The 21,401-nt window shown below is 34.2% G+C and overlaps 1 pseudogene; it reads right to left on the reverse strand.

Annotated features, from left to right (window-relative positions):
• Positions 1 to 364: 364 nt before the first annotated feature.
• Positions 365 to 898, reverse strand: LOC117203771 (double homeobox protein A-like; annotated as a pseudogene).
• Between the last annotated feature and the right edge of the window lie 20,503 nt (positions 899 to 21,401).

Genomic DNA, 21,401 nt, shown 5'->3' on the forward strand with positions numbered 1-21,401 from the left:
GTCATTACTATGATGACTGAAAACTGATATTAATACATTTATTTTCACTGTCCTCAAGATCTGCTGAACTCTGGAGCCAGGCTCAGTCAGTAGGGTTGTGTGGTGCTTTTAATCTGCCTCTGCCTCTGCCTCCTGAAGTCCTTTTTACCATCTCCAGCAGGCTCTGCCTCTGGAGAAGCTGAAGGTATGTTTAGCAGAGTATGTTCCCAGGAAGACTGAAAAATTTGGATCGCAGGCTGATGACATAAAATACACTGAATCTGTCTCCCTTTTCACCCTGTTCTGACTCCAGAGAAATAAGACAGTTGTCTCTAATGAGATTGGTACCATTCTACGTACTTTCTATACCTTCAAGGCTCTCATCTCAGAGATCTTGTCCCTGGTTTTGTCTTTGTTCTAAGCCCTCATTAGCTTCTGTTTTCCTTTGGATACAGCAACTAGATCTGTGATTTTGAAACCAAACTTTAACTCTTGACTCTGAGACCCCAATTTCTTTTGCAAGTTTCTCTATGGAATCTCTCCCAGGATAATTGTTGCCTATAAATGCCTTGTTGAGGGTGTGTAATTGGGAGCAAGTGTACTTGATGCGAGGCTGTCTGTCATTTCTACTTTGAATCTTCTCTTCAGTGTGATCTCAGTCCTGGCTTGATTCTAAGTGCTCCTCACGTTCTGATTTTTTCTGGAATCCATGCCTAGTTCTTTGATTCTGAAAGCAATACTAGATCATAAACTATTCAGTGTTGGTTTCTAGAGCAAGTCTTTGTCTGGTAGCATAACCTATGTAAGGGGTTTTGTTGAATGTGTCAGTGAGGATTTTCAGATGATCTTCTGTGAAGCTGGTGCATCTGCCTCTACGCTTTGTTGCTATGGTCTTGTTTGAAGAGTTATCTTGGGCCATGTTAGAAGAGAGTCATGGAGTCTAAGGATTTGTATAGGAGCCTAAATCAACTTTTAAAAGAAGAACAAAATTATATGACTATACTAGCTCACTTCACATCATATTATAAAGCTATAAATCAAGATAGTTTGGTGGTAGCATCAAGATAGGCAAATATATCAGTAGAAAGGAATATGAAGTTCAGAAGTGGATCGACACGTCCATTTTTGTCAATTAATATTTGACATGGTATAAAGGCTATTCAATGGAGAAAGCAAGAAGGTTTTTTCTTTTTAATACCAAATGGAGATAGAAAAATTGTAAATCTATTCTGAAAAAGGAATCTAAGTTTCAATCTATACAGAAAATAGGAATGTAAGTTTCAATCCACAACTTGAGCCAAATACAAAATGTAAATCAAAACAGATTTCAGGAATACATGTGAAAACTTAACTATAAATGTTCTAGAAGAAAAAATAAGGAGAAATCTTTATGACCTTGGGTAGCTTACCTAATCTACTATCTAATAAAGATCTATTATTTAGCAGATAATTTAATTATCTATAGATTATCTAGTATTAAATTTCTTACATAAAACATTACAGTATAATCCATCAATAAAATAAAATTGGATAAATTTAACTTTGTTAATTTTTTTTGTTTTGCTTGAGAAAGACACTGTTAAGAGAATAGAAAAGACTAGCACAGACTAGACTGCATTATTTATTTTTCTTCTACACAAGTAGTTTTAGATTTCCCTGAGTTGTTACTACAAACACATTTTCACATTTTCATCATTTACTTTAAGTGTGGACACTCCTGACATTTCTACTCTTTTAAAGTCATATTGATTTAAACTCTGAGGCACATAATCATAGGATTTTATGACATCTCTAGAGTTTAAGCCTTATCATTCTTTATTTACACTTACTATAGTTCAGCAGATTCCCTTGCTGGAAGTCTGGGTCTAAGATGTCTTTGGCAGTTATTGATTCCAGAATCAAATGGCAGATTTATATTGATTATTACCATGAAACCACTTATGATATTTCCTATAACATGTTGGTTAATTTTGTATGGCATATCATGCTAACCAAGAATAATGAGAAGTGACAGCCTGTCTGGCTCAAAGTGATTGTTTCATCTCCAATATAGTGAAAGATAACAGCTGTCACTGCTGTAGTGAATTAGGTAATATGGTAGAACCAAGGAGTTTGGATTAAACCAAGGCTGTAGGTCAAGGTTAGAAATGGCTGTGAGAATGGTGTATCATATGTTATGACTTATTAAATTGTAGTTAAAAAATTAGCAAATAGCTTTATTATTAATTTCAAATAAATCAAACGCTTATTGATACTGTTTTCAATATTGTTTCATGACCGTATCAGATGTTTTGCAGGTAGTTGGAATGTTGATTATCAAACTAAGTGTTTGCATTTATGTTCAACAAGAATAATGTACTAATCTTTAAGTGTAGGATGATTGTTTTTAATAAAGATTAATAACATTGGGCATGAAATAAACCAATAACCATTATCCAAATAAGTATACCTTGTATTCTAGACAGTGATTGTAGTATAAATTAAAAAAATTAAAGTTTTGGAATTCTAACCCTTGATAGATGCTAGCATAACTGAGCTCAGGCATCATCTCTTCAGTCTAGGGCTCCCTTATGTCCTCAAACAGAAATAGGGCTCCTTAGTCAATGCCACTCTTTTAACATATGTTAAATTGTTTTGAAACTGTCTATCTCCTCTACTTATTTGAGACCCCCTTGAGAAAATGGATTTTGTGCTATTCTGTTAAATGTTCATAGCATTTAACACAATTCCTGGGACATTTTCTCTAAAATAAATAAATATACATCCAGAACCTGCCAAAGGGGGGATAAAGTAAAGAATTCTAAAGGGACTTGAAAATGTAATACTAAAATAATTATTCTATAAGTAATTGAGGACTTCTAGAAGAGATATACTGAGGGTATTTTCTAAGTAGTACAAACTGATTGTATAAGTTAATACAATACATTGATTTTGGATATGATTATGTGCAGAAACAAGAAAAATAAAAACAAACAGAAGTAAAAATACAGAAAAGTGTATTATTTAAATATAAATTCAGGAGCACCTGTTCTCTCAGGGATAAAAAGCTGCAAGACAATGTCTTCCATTCTAGTAATAAAATAAGCTAGTCTATTAAATCATTGGTTTTGAGCCCAACAGATATCTGAGGTCACAAGGTAAGCATGATAACTGAAGTCCAAAGGTTGATAAACATCTCTGTGGAGATTAGGCATACAAACAGATTCACCTTTGTCAGAACATGAATAGGCATCCATCATGGAAGATAGTAAGAAGAAACAGATGAATTTTTTTTTTTAATCTTATAGAGAACTAGTATGACATTTTAAAGTCACTGGAAACCTTGACTACAAAGTTAATCTGCACCTTATTATTATTTTTCCCCAAGGTCTCATGAGAAACAATAATGTAGGGTTGGAGACTTGATAGACTACTGCCCCCCATGGTGCACGTCTGCAGGGCTTGCCAAGATTTGAAGGGGAACAGGAAAATCTGAAGATCCCTAGAAGCACTAGAAGACTCTAAGTTAGTATAAGGTAACTGGTGAGTACCAGGGAGGAAAGTCATCAGCATACTGACCTTCCTCTGCTACAAAGCAAAGATTATCATGGTAACAATTCAAGAAACATTCCCTTATGGCTCTGATACAGGAAGGGGACTAATAGTACTTGTGAAATATAATCCAAGCACCTTCTTCATAACAAAGGCATAATCTCCAGAGCCTGATTCCACCTGGGGACAGGGCATTTCTCCCATTCTCGCTCAGTGTAGCCTTGTGAGTGGAAAGGTAAGAAACATTTGTTAAGGTCACAGCCAAGGACACATAGACTCATTAAAATAATGAAATTTGGGCTTCCCTGGTGGCACAGTGATTGAGAGTCCGCCTGTCGATGCAGGGGACATGGGTTCATGCCCCGGTCCGGGAGGATCCCACATGCCATGGAGTGGCTGGGCCTGCGCGTCTGGAGCCTGTGCTCCGCAACTGGAGAGGCTGCAGCGGTGAGAGGCCCACGTACCGCAAAAAAAAAAAAAAAAAAAAAAAAAGAAAGAAATTTAATCAAAATATTTTAGAATGCTTCCCTGCCCCCACACCTTACCACCAAACCAGCAAGACTCCAGTGTAATAACAGTGGACTATAGACCAAAGAGCTATGAAACACAGATCCACTTGGAGTATAAGTATTTAGGGAAGTCCAAAGTTAACAGGGGAGACAAAAACCGTAAAAACTAGATGAATTTGAAGTCTCTGGCTCTCATAGCTAACATTACAAAATAGCCCAACTCCTAACTAGATTTACATAAAGACCTAATTATACCTCAGTCTCTGTTACTCAGTAATCATGTCCAGCTTTGAACAAAAACAATTATAAGCCATCCTAAAAGGCAAGATGAGGCAAAGCAAAGATAAGAACCAGACTGAAATATGACATAAAACTATTATCACAAATCTAATTTAAATATCATTTATATGTTAAAAAATGTGCACTGTACAATAAAATATAGGTAATCTAAAAGATAGAAACTCAAAAAAATCTAAAACACTTTAATTTTTTAAAAAACATTGTAAAAAAGTTGAAAAATGCCTTTGATAGATTTATAAATAAAGTAGATATGTCCAAGGAAAAAATCAGTGAGCTTGAAGATAGGTTAACAGAAACTTCCCAAACTGAAATACAAAAAGAAAAGCTGAAAGAAAGACAACAGACAGAACATCCAGAAACTAAGGGACCATTTCAAAAGCTTAACATAAACACGACTCTCCAGAAGAGAGAGAATAGAGCAGAACAAATACTAGAACTAATAATTGTAAAGAGTTATTTAAGGTTAGCAGACATTTGGTCCTTTCCAAAATGTCCATATTTATCCACGTGAAAATGTCCCTGAAGTTTGGTCCTATCTAAAATGTCTGTGAGCATTTTTGGTTCATTCCAAATGGTTTTGGACAGAACCAAATATCAAGGACTTTTCACATAGACCAAATGTCTTATGGACATTTTGGACAAGTCTAAATATGATTAAATGTTAAGTACTTTTTGGCATGGCCCAAATGTCTTATGGATGTTTTGGACAGGATCAAATGTCCTGCAAGTATTTTCCAAAGTTAACAACAAGCATCCAACTACAGTTCTACAAGGAACATCAGGCAGAATAAGTACCAAAAAAATTCTGCATTAGGCATATCATGAGCAAACTGCAGAAAACTGAAGACAAAGGGAAAGTCTTAAAAGAAGTTGAACAGGTAACAAAAACCACGCTACCTATACAGAAAAAGAGGAAAAGAATCACAACCAACTTTATGTCAAAACCACGCAATCAAGAAGAAAGTAGAGTAAAATATTTAAAGTGTTGAAAGAAAAACATCCATCAATTTAGAACTCTATGTCCAGAAAAATTATTTTTCAAAAATGAAAGATAAATAAATCCCTTCTCAGGAAAAAACAAACTAAAAAGGATATTCAAGGCTAGCAGACCTGTCCAGAAAGAAATGGTTTCTTTTTAAAATTCCCATGGAGAAGGAAAATGATATAGATCAGAAATTTGTATCTACATAAAGAAAAAAATAGCACTGGAAAATTAATAAATGAAGATAAATATTTTATTTCTCTATTCTTAAATTTATCTAAAATAACTATCTGTTTAGGTAGTAATAAAAATATATTGGGTATTCATAACATGTGACTAAATGAAATGAATGATGCTATGTTACAAGGGACATGTGAAGTAGTATTGTGTTATTTTAAGACAGACTTAAAAATAGTTAAAATATATATTGCAAAATCTAAATCAACAGCTAAAAGTACTATATAATTGATATGCTCAAAAAAGAAATAAATGAAATCATAGAATACTCAATTAAAAACCAAAGAATGTAGAAATAAAAGAAACTAGGAGTAAGTTAACCAAGATAAAGCAGTTACAAGCATGGCAGACATTAATTCAACTACAGCAATTATCACTTTAAGTGTGAATGATCTAGATAAACTGATTAAATACAGAGATTGTCAGAGAATATGAAAATCAAGACCCAACTATATCTGTTGTCTAAAGAAACCCACTTCAATTTTAAGGACTCTATAAAGACTCACATATTAAAAGAACTGAGAAAGATGTACAATGCTAATACTAATCAAAGAAAAGCTGAAGTAGCTGTACTACATTCAGACAAATCTGACTTCAGAACAAGGACAATTATGGGGATTAATATGAAAATTACATAATGATAAAGGGGTTAATTCCCCAAGAAGCCACAACAATCCTAAGTGCATATGCACCTAACAAAACAACTTCAAAGTTCATGAGGCAAAACTGCTAGAACTACAGCGAGAAATACACACATCCACTATTATAGTTGGAAATTTTAATACTCCATTCAATAATTGATAAATCAAGCAGTCATAAACTTACTTAGGATGTATTTGGCTTGAACAGCATTTTGAAAATGATTCAATAGATATTTATAGAATACTCCAAAAGGCTTGCAGAACACACATTCTTCTAAAGCCCATGTAACATTCATCAAGATAGACCATATTTGGGCCACACAACACACTGCAACAAATTTAAAAGAATAGAAATTTCTTTTAAAGTAATATTAAAGAATAGAAAAGATTATTAAATCTTTTCTCAGGTCACAGTTGAATTCAACTAGAATCAAGAACAGATAGTTGGAAAATCCTCAAATATGTGGAAATTAGGCAATATACTTGTTATGATGTATGGTTTAAAGAAGAAATTTTAAGAAAAATAAAAATATTTTGAAGTATAATGAATATACAACTTATAAAAATTTGTGCAATGTAGTAAAAGCAATGCTTAGCGGGAAATTTATAGCGTTGAATGAATATATTTTTAAAATATCTAAAATCAATAATTAAGATTCTACTTTAGGAAACTAGAGAAATAATAGCAATTTAAATCTAAACAAGTAGAAGAAAATAAAAATTGGAGGAGAAACCAACGAAATTAAAAGCAAAAAAATACTGGCATAATGAACAAAATCAAAGCTGTTTCTTTAAAAAGATCAATAAAATTGATAAACTCAACCAGGTTAATTAAGAAAGAAATACAGGAAATACAAATAACCATTATCAGAAATAAAAGAAGGGTTATCAATAGTGATCCCATGGGCACTAAAAGTATAATAAAAACTTACTATTAACAACTCCATGCCCGCATATTTGGTAACTTAAATCAAATTAACTTAATTTGGATCTATTCATTGAAAGACACAAACTACCAGCACTCAAATTAGGAGAAATGCATAATAAGACTAGACCTTTATCAATTACATAAAGTCAATTATTAATAACCTTCAAAAATAAAGCCATAATTATCTTCCAGAACACAGAAGCAGAGGTAAAAGTTTCCACTTCCAAACTCATTTTGTGAGTTTAACATTACTCCGAACACCGAAACTTGATAAAGACATTGAAGAAAGCATACTACAGACCAGTATCTCTCATAAACTTATACTCAAAAATCCTCACAAAGTATTAGCAAATCCAATCCAAAAATGTATAAAAAATTATACATCTCAATCAAGTGAGATTTCTTCCAGGTATGTAAGGGTGATTCAGTATTTAAAAATCAGTATAATTCACCACATTATGGGATAAGGAAGAAAAATTATATGATCCTATCAATTCAGGCATAAAAAGCATTTAACAAATTCCAACACTCATTCTTCATTAAAACTCTCAGCAAACTAGAAATAAAGAACTTCCTCAACTTGATAAAGTACGTCAACAAAAACCTACAGCTAACAGTATACTTAATGGTAAGAAACTGGACATTTTTATCTTAAGGTCAGAAAGTAGGCAATTATCTCTATTGAATAATCCTATTCAATAACACACTGGATTTTCTATTTGTGCAATAAAACAAGAACAGAAAATATAGCACATATGGATATGAAAAGAGATAAGTCTGTCTTCATTTGCACATGACATGATTATCTATGTAGGAAATCATGAAAACATTATAGTATTGGTGAAAGAATAGACCCATAGGTCAATGGAACAGAATAGAGATGTCAGAAAAAGACATACAAACATAATGAACAGAGCTTTGACAAAGGAACAAAGACAATACAAAGTAGAAATGATAGACTTTTCAGTAAATGGTGCTGGAACAAGGATGTCCATATGCAACGAAATAAAAACAAACAAAAAAACCAAACAGACACAAACCCAAAGGTACAAAAAGGAAAAATAAAATGACATAGACACTGACCTTACACTTTTTATAAAAGTTAACTCAAAGTGGTTCATAGACTTTAATATACAACAAAAAAAAAATTCTGGAAGAAAACACAGGAGACACTCTGTGTGATTTTGTATCTAAGATTTCATTATTTAACTCAACACCAAACTACGAAACATGAAAGAAAAAATGACAATTTGAGCTTAATTAAAAACTTCTGCTCTGTGAAAACAGTACCAAGACACTTGAAAGAGAAGCCACTTATGTAGTGACAACATTTGCAAAATACATACAAATATACAGAGAACTCAAAACTCAACAATAAAAACAATCCAATTAAAATATAGACAAAGAATCTAAAAAAATAAGAGTGGTTATATGTACATATATAACTGATTCACTTTGCTATACACCTAAAACTAACACAACATTGTAAATCAACTATACTCCAATAAAAATTTTAAAATAATAGCACAATAAAAAATATGGACCAAGTATCAGAACAGGTATCTCACCATAATGTATACAACATTTACAGCATATGCCAGAAAGCATATAAAAAGATACTCAACAACATATGGCATAAGGAAATTTTAAATTAAAGCAACAGTGAAATATCACTACACATCTATTAGAATGGCTAAAATCCGAAATACTAATAATACCAACAGCTGGTATGGATGAGAAGCAACAAAAATTCTCATTCATTTCTGCTGCGAATGTAAAATGGTACAGGCACTTTGGAAAACAGTTTGGCAGTTTCTTAATAGGTAAATATAGTCTCCCATATGATAAAACAGTATCACTTCTAGGTATTTACCCAACTTACATGAAAACTTATGTCCATACAAAAACCTGCAAACAAATGTTTACAGCAACTTTGGAATCATCAAAAATTTAGAAGCAACGGAATCAACTAAGAGGACCTCCAATAGGTGAAATGGATAAACTAACAATGTTTTAATCTATCCAATGGAATACTATTCAGCAATAAAAAGGAATGCCATGGAAATATCAAGCCATGCAAAGCCACTGATGAGTTAAAAATGCATACTGATGAGCAAAATAAGCCAGTCTAAAAAATCTACCTACTGTATGATCCCAATTATATAGCATTCTGGAAACGGCACAGCTACAGAAACAACAAATGATCAATAGGTTCCAAGTGTTTTGGGAGTGGGATGCATAGGATTGAATATGTAAAACATAGGAAAATTTTTAGGGTGGTAAAATTATTCTGTATGATACTGTAATGATTGATACATTACACTATGAATTCGTCAAAATCCATAGAATTTACAACACAAAGACTGAACTTTATGTATGAAACAAAAATCAATTAGGATGTTGGGAGGTCCTGTGAAGGAATGTGAACTATTACAAAAACAATTTAACTATATTATAAATGTATGAAACACTCTCACTGAAGTGGGTGGGGGAGAAAATTGCATGTTCCATTCACTTTCAAGTTACTTAGGTTAGCAAGAATAAAGGCAAAAGAAGCTGTTCATAAGAATTGAATTCTAGTTGTACTTTTCTTGCCTATGGGGACATAGGTTAAAATTTTTGATACCACTGTATCACTTTTGGAACGGGAGTTCACACACAAGCAAGGGGTAGAGGCTAGAACGATCTATACAGTAGGGAATTAGAACTGGAGATACCAGTATGAATCATCTCTACCTTATATAGAGAAATATTTATAGATATATGTATATTTTTGGGTTAGTACACACACATATATTTCTTTGCTCTATCAGCCAAGATGCCCTAGAAACAATGAATGACAGAAATGACAAGCACATCTAGCACCCAAATCTTGGTTTCAAATATCATCCTCCAATAAAATGAAACTGAGCTCCTGGAGAAATGGCTAATTCTAGGACTGAATAGGAAGTGTACCAGATGTTCCTGAATCATCCTGTAGCACCAGAAAGTAAGAGAGTGCTAAAACAACAAAACAACTCCTCCAAAACACACACAATAATGGGAGGGGGTAAGTAAATAGGATTAGAGAAGCCAACTGAAAGAGTTTCCAATAGCAAAAAACTGGAATATTTTGAACCATAAAATCAATAAAATAGTATTGGATGCTAACCAAAGTATAAAATAAGTATCCATGAATCCATACTGATACAATTAGATGATTAAATTAATAAATGGGGCAGAGATAAGAGACTTATGTCCCATGAATAAGGATTCCAAATAATTTATGTAGATAATCCAGTACCACAGAGGTAAAGCCTAACTCCCCACTGTTTAGGTATGGACTGTAGATGGTGAACTCCTTTCAGATAGTACAGTACTGAAAAATGGTGATAAAGAGCAACTTTAAAGCAGAGAAAGCTGACAAACACTAACTCAGGCAGGTGATTAGGATCAACATCAGCAGTCATTACTTACCTTGGTATTGTGCTCTGTTGATATGATGTGTTGAAAATGACACTTTTACCTCAGTGGTCTTTCTTGTATAACACCAGTCTAAAAATGAGAAAAATATTCAGTTATAATTGAGAGACTTTCTACGAAATATTTGACCAATATTCTGAGACTTTCAAGTTCACTGAAAACAAGAAATGTCTGGGCAACTGTTACAGCCTGGAGTTGCCTAAGGATACATGATGATTAAATTCAGTATGCTATTTTGGATGAGATCCTGGAACCGAGAAAGGACATTAAGTGCATGTTAAGAAAATCTGAATAATACATAGACTTTACCAAATAATCAATACTGGTTTTTAATTCTAACAAGTGTATCGTACAAATGTTATGATTTTAAATATAAGGGAAACTGGGTGCAGAGTTTATGGAATCTGCTTCCACTCTCTCCACATTATTTCTGTAAATTTTATTTTGTAGTAAAAGTTCTCAACAGTAAAGTTGAAGTATAGGTTTTTCACATGTAAGCAGAGATAATTTGTCTCTAGTACATGTAAACCTTGGAGATATTGCAGGTTCAATTCCAGACAACATCAACTTAAAGTGAATATCTCAAAAAAAAAGGCACACAAAGTTTTTGGTTTCCCAGTGCATATAAAAGTTATGTTTACACTTCACTGTAGTCTATTATGTAGACTATTATATGTGCAATAGCATTATGTCTAAAAAGTTAATTTACAAACCTTCATTTAAAAATACTTTATTGTTAAAAAATGTTAGTGATCATCTGAGCCTTCAACAAGTCTCAATAGTTAACATTAATGAGCAGTGACCATAGACCACTATAACAAATATGGTAATAATGAAAAAAGTTTGAAATATTATGAGAAATTTCAAAATATGACAAAGAAACATGAAGTCAGCAAATGCTGCTGGAAAAATGGCACCGATAGACTTGCTATATGCAGGCTGTAAAAAGCACTATTTGTGAAGTGCAATTAAACAAGATATACCAGACCTGCACTACATGAGATTTTAAGCGAATCTATGAGGCTTTATAACAAGTATGTTTGTAAAATATTTGATATCAAGAAAAGAACTTTTTATTTGAAATGATTGTTGTAAGATTCGTACATTATAAATAAAGTGGTAAGTATCAATTCAAGCTAAAGACTGATAAATTAAGACTGCCTATTTTGTTCTCTAAAGAAATCCCTAAAAATAACAAAAAGCAAGACAGTTGAAATGTCAACAGAGGAAACAGAATGGCATAACAACAAAATTTCTTTGATTTTAAAGAAGACAGAAAAGAAGGAAGAAAGAAAAAATGGAAAGTATGTAACATAATGACAAACATAAAACCAAATGTACAAAGAATTATGTTAAATATAAGGGAAGTAAAACCTCTAATTACAAGCAAAGATAGCCTAGCAGGATTAAAAGAGCAAGGTGAAGCTGTAAGCTCTTTAAAAGAAACGAATTTTAAGTATAAAGATACTAGCACATTGAAAGTAAAACATTGGAAGAAAAAGTGTAGACAGCTGGTTTGGCTTTATTAATGACAAATTAGAAGTCAAATTGAGAAGTATTAACAGACAGAAAGAAAGTAATTGTATAATAAAAAAAGGGTCAGCAAAGAAAATTAAATATCCTCAAATGTAAGTGTATCTAATTAAAAGCAATTCAAAAATACGTCTACTTAATACCCTCATCCAGCATTGTATTTCAGTTTCCTTTCTTTTTAATAGATTGAACTGCATTACAAGTTACTAAAAAATAATGGCTAATTTACTATTTTGTACAATATATCCTTATTCCTTATATATTTTACATATAGTAGTTTATACCCCGGCATAATCTCTTTTGTTTTTAACTATCTTTACTGGAGTATAATTGCTTTACAATGGTGTGTTAGTTTTTGCTGTATAACAAAGTGAAGCAGACAAACATACACATATAGCCCATATCTCCTCCCTCTTGCGTCTCCCTCCCACCTTCCCTATCGCACCCCTCTGGGTGGACACAAAGCACCAAGCTCATCTCCCTGTGCTCTGTGGTTGCTTCCCACTAGCTATCTATTTTACATTTGGTAGTGTATATGTGTCCATGCCACTCTCTCACTTCATCCCAGCTTACACTTCCCCCTCCTCATGTCCTCAAGTCCACTCTCTATGTCTGTGTCTTTATTCCTTTCCTGCACCTGGGTTCTTCAGAGCGATTTTTTAAAAAATTTCATATACATATGTTAGAATATGGTATTTGTTTTTCTCTTTCTGACTTATATCACTCTGTATAACACTTTCTAGGTCCACCCATCTCACTACAAATAACTCAATTTCATTACTTTTTATAACTAAGTAATATTCCATTGTATATATGTACCATATCTTCTTTATCCATTCACCTGTCGATGGACACTTAGGTTGCTTCCATGTCCTGGCTATTGTAAACAGTGCTGCAATGAACATTGTGATACATAACTTTTCTTTTTTTTTGCGGTATGCGGGCCTCTCACTGTTGTGGCCTCTCCCATTGCAGAGCACAGGCTGTGGACGCGCAGGCTCAGCGGCCTGCATCGGCAGGCAGACTCTCAACCACTGCTCCACCAGGGAAGGCCCAATACATGACTTTTTGAATTATTGTTTTCTCAGGGTATAGGCCCAGTATTGGGATTGCTGAGTTGTATGTTAGTTCTACTTTTATCTTTTCAAGGAACCTCTATAGTGTTCTCCATAGTGGCTGTATCAATTTACATTCGCACCAATAATGCAAGAGGGTTCCCTTTTCTCCACACCCCCTCCAGCATTTATTGTTTGTAGATTTTTTGATGATGGCCATTATGACCAGTGTGAGGTGATACCTCATTGTAGCTTAACTTGCATTTCTCGAATGATTAGTGATGTTGAGCATGCTTTCATGTGTTTGTTGGAAATCTGTGTATCTTCTTTGGAGAAATGTCTGTTTAGGTCTTCTGCCCATTTTTGGATTGCATTGATTGTTTGATATTGAGCTGCATGAGCTGCTTGTATACTTTGGAGATTAATCTTTTGTCAGTTGCTTCGTTTGCAAATATTTTCTCCCATTCTGAGGTTGTCTTTTTGTCTTGCTTATGGTTTCCTTTGCTGTGCAAAAGCTTTTAAGTTTCATTAGGTCCCATTTGTTTATATTTCCATTTCTCTAGGAGGTGGGTCAAAAAGCATCTTGCTGTGATTCATGTCATGGAGTGTTCTGCCTAAGTTTTCCTCTAAGAGTTTTATAGTGTCTGGCCTTATATTTAAGTCTTTACTCCATTTTGAGTTTATTTTTGTGTCTGGGATTAGGGAATGTTCTAATTTCATTCTTTTACATGTAGCTGTCCAGTTTTCCCAGCACCAATTATTGAAGAGGCTGTCTTTTCTCCATTGTGTATTCTTGCTTCCTATATCAAAGATAAGGTGACCATATGTGTGTGGGTTTATCTCTCAGCTTTCTATCCTGTTCCATTGCTCTATGTTTCTGTTTTTGTGCCAGTACCATACTGTGTTGATTACTGTAGCTTTTTAGTATAGTCTGAAGTCCAGGAGCCTGATTACTCAAGCTCTGTTGTTCTTTCTCAAGATTGCACTGGCTATTCGGAGTTTTTAGTGTTTCCATACAAATTGTGAAATTTATTGTTCTAGTTCTGTCAAAAATGCCATTGGTAGTTTGATAGGGATTACACTGAATCTGTAGATTGCTTTGGGTACTATAGTCATTTTCACAATGTTGATTCTTCCAATCCAAGAACGTGGTATATCTCTACATCTGTTTGTATCTTTAATTTCTTTCATCAGTGTCTTATAATTTTCTGCATACAGGTCTTTTGTCTCCTTAGGTAGGTTTATTGCTAGGTACTTCTTTTTGTTGCAGTGGTAAATGAGAGTGCAGAAATTATTAATTTCTCTTAATTATTAATTTCTTAATTTCTTAATTATTAATTAATTTCTCTTTCAGATTTTTCATCATTAGTGTATAGGAATGCCAGAGATTTCTGTGCATTAATTTTCTATCCTGCTACTTTACCGAATTCATTGATTAGCTCTAGTAGTTTTCTGGTAGCATCTTTGGGATTCTCTATATATAGTATCATGTCATCTGCAAACACTGACAGTCTTACTTCTTTTCTGATTTGGATTCCTAAATTTTATTTCTTTTTCTTCTCTGATTGCTGTGGCTAAAACTTCCAATACTATGTTGAATGATAGTGCTGAGAGTGGGCAACCTTGTCTTCTTCCTGATCTTAGTGGAAATGGTTTCAGTTTTTCACCACTGAGAACAATGTTGGCTGTCGGTTTGTCATATATGGCCTTTTTTATGTGGAGGTAAGTTCCCTCTATGCCCACTTACTGAAGGGTTTTTTTTTTTTTTAATCACAAATGGGTGTTGAATTTGTCAAAAGCTTTATCTGCATCTATTGAGATGATCAAATGGTTTTTCTCCTTCAATTTCTTAATATGTTTTATCACATTGATTCATTTGCATATATTGAAGAATCCATGCATTATTGGGATAAACCCCACTTGATCATGATGTATGATCCTTTTAATGTGCTGTTGGTTCCTGTTTGCTAGTATTCTGTTGAGGATTTTGTCATCTATGTTCCTCAGTGATATTGGCCTGAAGTTTTCTTTTTATGTGACATCTCAGTGTGGTTTTGGTATCAGGGTGCTAGTGGCTTTGTAGAACGAGTTTGGGTGTGTTCCTCTCTCTACTATATTTTGGAAGAATTTGAGAAGGATACGTATTAACTTTTCTCTAAAAGTTTGATAGAATTCGCCTGTGAAGCCATCTGGTCCTGGGTTTTTGTTTGTTGGAAGATTTTTAATCACAGTTTCAATTTCAGTGCTTGTGATTTGTCTGTTTATATTTTCTATTCCTTCTTGGTTCAGCCTCAGAAGGTTGTGCTTTTCTAAGAATTTGTCCATTTCTTCCAGGTTGTCCATTTTATTGGCATATAGCTTCTTGTAGTAATCTCTCATGATCCTTTGTATTAAGGCAGTGTCAGTTGTTACTTCTCCTATTTAATTTCTAAATCTGTTGATTTGAGTCTTCTCCCTTTTTTTCTTGATGAGTCTGGCTAATGGTTTATCAATTTTGTTTATCTTCTCAAAGAACCACCTTTTAGCTTTATTGATCTTTGCTATTGTTTTCTTCATTTCTTTTTCATTTATTTTTGATCTGATCTTTATGATTCCTTTCCTTCTGCTAACTTTGGGGTTTTTTGTTCTTCTTTCTCTAATTGCTTTAGGTGTAAGTTTAGTTTGTTTATTTGAGATATTTCTCGTTTCTTGAGGTAGGATTGTATTGCTAAATATTTCCCTCTTAAAACTGCTTTTGCTGCATCCCATAGGTTTTGGGTCATCGTGTTTTCATTGTCTTTTGTTTCTAGGTATTTTTTTTATTTCCTCTTGGATTTCTTCAGTGATCTCTTGGTTATTAATCGTGTATTTTTTAGCCTCTATGTGTTAGTGTTTTCACAGGTTTTTTTTTTTTTTCCTGTAATTGATATCTAGTCTCATAGCGCTGTGGTCAGAAATGTACAAGATACGATTTCAAATTTCTTAAATTTACCAAGGCTTGATTTGTGACCCAAGACATGATCTATCCTGGAGAATGTTCCATGAGCACATGAGAAGAAAGTGTACTCTGTTCTTTCTGGATGGAATGTCCTATAAATATCAATTAAGTCCATCTTGTTTAATGTATCATTTAAAGCTTGTGTTTCCTTATTTATTTTCATTTTGGATGATCTGTCCACTGGAAAAAGTGGGGTGTTAAAGTCCCCTAACATTATTGTGTTACTGTCAATTTCCACTTTTATGGCTGTTAGTGTTTGCCTTATGTATTGAGGTGCTCCTGTGTTGGGTGCATAAATATTTATAATTGTCATATCTTCTTCTTGGATTGATCCCTTGATTGTTATTAGTGTCCTTTTTTGTCTCTTGTAATAGTCTTTCTTTTAAAGTGTATTTTGTCTGAAATGAGAATTGCTACTCCAGCTTTGATTTCCACTTGCATTGAATATCTTTTTCCATCCCCTCACTGTCGGTCTGTATGTGGCCCTAGGTCTGAAGTTGTTGTCTTCTAGACAGCATATATACGGGTCTTGTTTTTGTATCCATTCAGCCACTCTATGTCTTTTGGTTGGAGCATTTAATCCATTTACATTTAAGATATGTATGTCTTTATTACCATTTTCTTAATTGTTTTGGATCTGTTATTGTAGGTCTTTTCCTTCTCTTGTGTTTCCTGCCTAGAAATTTTCCTTAGTTGTAGGGTTTTCCCTTTAATCACTTTAAATATGTCCTGCCACTCCCTTCTGGCTTGCAGAGTTTCTGCTGAAAGTTTAGCTGTTAACCTTGTGGGGATTCCTTTGTATGTTATTTGTTTTTCCCTTGCTACTTTTAATATTTTTTCTTTGTAATTTTTGATAGCTTGATGTATATGTGTCTTAGCATGTTTCTCCTTGGATTTTTCCTGTTTGGGACTCTCTGTGCTTCCTGGATGAGATTGACTATTTCCTTTCCCATATTAGGGAATTTTTCAACTGTAATGTCTTCAAATATTTTCTCAGTCCCTCTTCTCTTCTTCGACCCCTATAATTTGAATATTGGTGCATTTAATTATGTCCCATAGGGCTCTGTGTCTGTCCTCAATTCTTTTCATTATTTTTTCTTTATTCTTCTCTGCAGTACTTATTTGCACTATTTTATCTTCTAGGTCACTTATCCATTCTTCTGCCTCAGTTTTTCTGCTATTTATTCCTTCTAGAAAATTTTTAATTCCATTTATTATGTTGTTCATCATTGTTTGGTGTTTAGTTCTTCCAGGTCTTTGTTAAATGTTTCTTGTATTTTCTCCATTCTATGTCCAAGATTTGGATCATCTCTACTATCATTGCTTTGAATTATTTTTCTGATAGACTGCACGATTTCCTCTTCATCTGTTTGGTCTGGTGGGTTCAGACCTTGCTCCTTCATCTTATGCTTATTTCTCTGTCTTCTCATTTTGTTTAACTTTCTCTGTTTGGGGTCTCCTTTTCCCAGCTTGCATGTTCAAAATTCCCACTGTTTTTGGATTCGGCTCCAGTGGGTAAGGTTGGTTCAGTTGGTTTTGTTGGCTTCCTGGTGGCGGGGACTGGTGACTGTGTTTTGGTGGATGTGGCTGGATCTTGTCTTTCTGGTGGGCAGTACTGCATCCACTGGTATGTTTTAGGGTGTCTGTGACCTTATTATGATTTTAGGTAGCCTCTCTGCTAATGGGTGTGGTTGTGTTCCTGTGTTTCTAGTTTTTTGGCATAGGGTGTCCAGCACTGGAGCTTGCTGGTCATTGAATGGAGCTAGGTCTTAGCAATGTGATGGAGATCTCTGAGAAAGCTTTCGCCGTTTGATATTACATGGGGCTGGGAGGTCTTTGGTGGACCAATATCCTGAACTCAGCTCTCCCACTTCAGAGGCTCAGGCCTGACACCTGGCCAGAGCACCAAGACCCTGTCAGCAACTTGGCTCCAAAGAAAAGGCAGAAAAGAAAATTGAAATAAAATAAAATAAAACAATATAAATTAAGATAAAAAATTTTTCATTATTGAAAAAAATTAAAAGTGATAAAATAAAAAGAGAAAAGAGAGCAACCAAAACAAGAAGAAAAATCCAAATGATAGCAAGCACTAAAACTATAGTAAAAAAAAAAAAACAAAACAGAAGACAGACAAATACCCTAGGACAAGTGGTGAAAGCAAAGATATACAGACAAAATCACACAAAGAAGCATACATATACAAGGTCACAAAAAAGGAAAAAAATATACATATATATATATATAAATGTGGGAGACTTTCAAGATGGCAGAGGAGTGAGACCTGGAGATCACCTTCTTCCCCAAAAGTATATCAGAAATACATCTACATGTGGTACAACTCCTATAGAACACCTACTGAATGCTGGCAGAAGACCTGAGACTACCCACAAGGGTCCAAGCTTTAAATAATACATTAAACGAGATGGACTTAATTGATATTTATAGGACATTCCATCACAAAACAACAGAATACACTTTCTTCTCAAGTGCTCATGGAACATTCTCCAGGGTAGATCATATCTTGTGTCACAAATAGAAAATATAAACAGACCAATCACAAGTACTGAAATTGAGACTGTGATTAAAATCTTCCAACAGACAAAAGTCCAGGACCAGATGGCTTCACATGCAAATTCTATTAAACATTTAAGGAAGAGCTAACAGCTATCCTTCTCAAACTCTTCCTAAATATAGCAGAGGGAGGAAAACTCCCAAACTCATTCTATGAGGCCACATCATCCTGATACCAAAACCAAACAATGATGTCACAAAGAAAGAAAACTCCAGGCCAGTACTGCTGATGAACATAGAGGCAAAAATCCTCAACAAAATATTAGCAAACAGAATCCAACAGCACATTAATAGGATCGTACACCATGATCAAGTGGCATTTATCCCAGGAATGGAAGGATTCTTTACGCAAAGAAATCAATGTGATAAACCATGTTAACAAATTGAAGGGGAAAAACAATATGATCATCTCAATAGATGCAGGAAAAGCTTTTGATAAAATTCAACACCATTCATGATAAAAACTCTTCAGAAGGTAGGCATAGAGGGAACTTAACTCAACATACTAAAGGCCATATATGAAAAACTGACAGCCAACATCGTTCTCAAGGGTGAAAAACTGAAATCATTTCCACTAAGATCAGGAACAAGACAAGGTTGCCCACTCTCACCACTATTATTCAACATAGTTTTGAAAATTTTAGCCACAGCAATCAGAGAAGAAAAAGAAATACAAGGAATCCAAATCACAAAAGAAGAAGTAAATCTGTCACTGTTTGCAGATGACATGGTACTATATATAGAGAATCCTACAGTTGCTACCAGAAAACTACTAATCAATGAATTTGGTAAAGTAGCAGGATACAAAATTAATGCACAGAAATCTCTTGCATTCCTATACACTAATTAAGAATAACCTGAAAGAGAAATTAAGGAAACACTCCCATTTACCATTGCAACAAAAAGAATAAAATACCTAGGAATAAACCTTCCCAAGGAGACAAAAGACCTGTATGCAGAAAACTATGAGACACTGATGTAAGAAATTCAAGATCATACAAACATGATGGAGAGATATATCATGTTCTTGGATTAGAAGAATCAAAATTGTGATTATCACTACCCAAAACAATCTACAGATTCAATGTAATTCCTTTCAAACTACGAAAGGCATTTATCACAGAACTAGAAAAAAAAAATCACAATTTGTATGGAAACACAAAAGACCCCGAATAGCCAAAGCTATCTTGAGAAAGAAAAACGAAGCTGGAGGAATCAGCTTCCCAGACTTCAGACTATACTACAAAGCTACAGTAATCAAGACAGTATGGTACTGGCACAAAAACAGAAATATAGGTCAATGGAACAGGATAGAAAACCCAGAGATAAACCCACCCACATATGGTCACCTTATTTTTGATAAAGGAAGCAACAATATACAATGGAGAAGAGAAAGCCTCTTCAATAAGTGGTGCTGGGAAAACTTGACACCTACATGTAAAAGAATGAAATTAGAACACTCCCTAACACCATACACAAAAACTGAAAATGGATTAAAGACATAAATGTGTGGCCAGACACTATAAAACTCTTAGAGGAAAACATAGGCAGAACACTCTAGGACATAAATCACAGCAAGATCCTTTTTGACCCACCTCCTAGAGAAATGGAAATATAAACAAAATGAAACAAACGGGACCTATTGAAACTTAAAAGCTTTTGCAAGACAAAGGAAACCATAAACAAGATGAAAAGACAACTCTCAGAATGGGAGAAAATATTTGTAAATGAATCAACTGACAAAGGATTAATCTCCAAAATTTACAAGCAGCTCAGGCAGCTCAATATCAAAGAAACAAACAACACAATTCAAAAATGGGCAGAAGACTTAAATAGACATTTCTCCAAATAAGATATACAGATTGCTAACAAAGACATGAAAGAATGCTCAACATCACTAATCATTAGAGAAATGCAAATGAAAACTACAGTGAGGTATCACCTCACACAAGTCATAATGGCCATGATCAAAAAATCTACAAACAATAAATGCTGGAGAGGGTGTGCAGAAAATGGAATCCTCTTGCACTGCTGGTGGGAATGTAAATTGATACAGCCACTATGGAGAAGGGTATGGAGGTTCCTTACAAAACTACAAATAGAACTACCATACGACCCAGCAATCCCACTACTGGGCATATACCCTGAGAAAACCATAATTCAAATAGAGTCATGTACCACAGTGTTCATTGTAGCTCTTTACAATAGCTAGGACATGTAAGCAACCTAAGTGTTCATCAACAGATGAATGCATAAAGAAGATGTGGCACATATATACAATGGAATATTAGTCAGCCATAGAAAGAAATAAAATTGATTTATTTGTAGTGAGGTGGATGGACCTAGAGACTGTCATACAGAATGAAGTAATTCAGAAAGAGAAAAATAAATATCGTATACTAATACATACATATGGATCTTAAAAATAAAATGTTTCTGAAGAACTTAGGGTCAGGACAGGAATAAAGACACACATGTTGAGAATGGACATGGGGACACAGGGAGGGGGAATGGTAAGCTGGGACGAAGTGAGAGAGTGGCATGAACTTATATATACTACCAAATGTAAAATAGATAGCTAGTGGGAAGCAGCCACATAGCACAGGGAGATCAGCTTGGTCCTTTGTGACCACCTAGATTGGTGGGATAGGGAGGGTGGCAGGGAGACACAAGAGGGTGGAAATGTGGGGATATAT

This window comes from Orcinus orca, chromosome 6 (genome assembly GCF_937001465.1).
Source record: "Orcinus orca chromosome 6, mOrcOrc1.1, whole genome shotgun sequence".
Classification (NCBI taxonomy): domain Eukaryota; kingdom Metazoa; phylum Chordata; class Mammalia; order Artiodactyla; family Delphinidae; genus Orcinus; species Orcinus orca.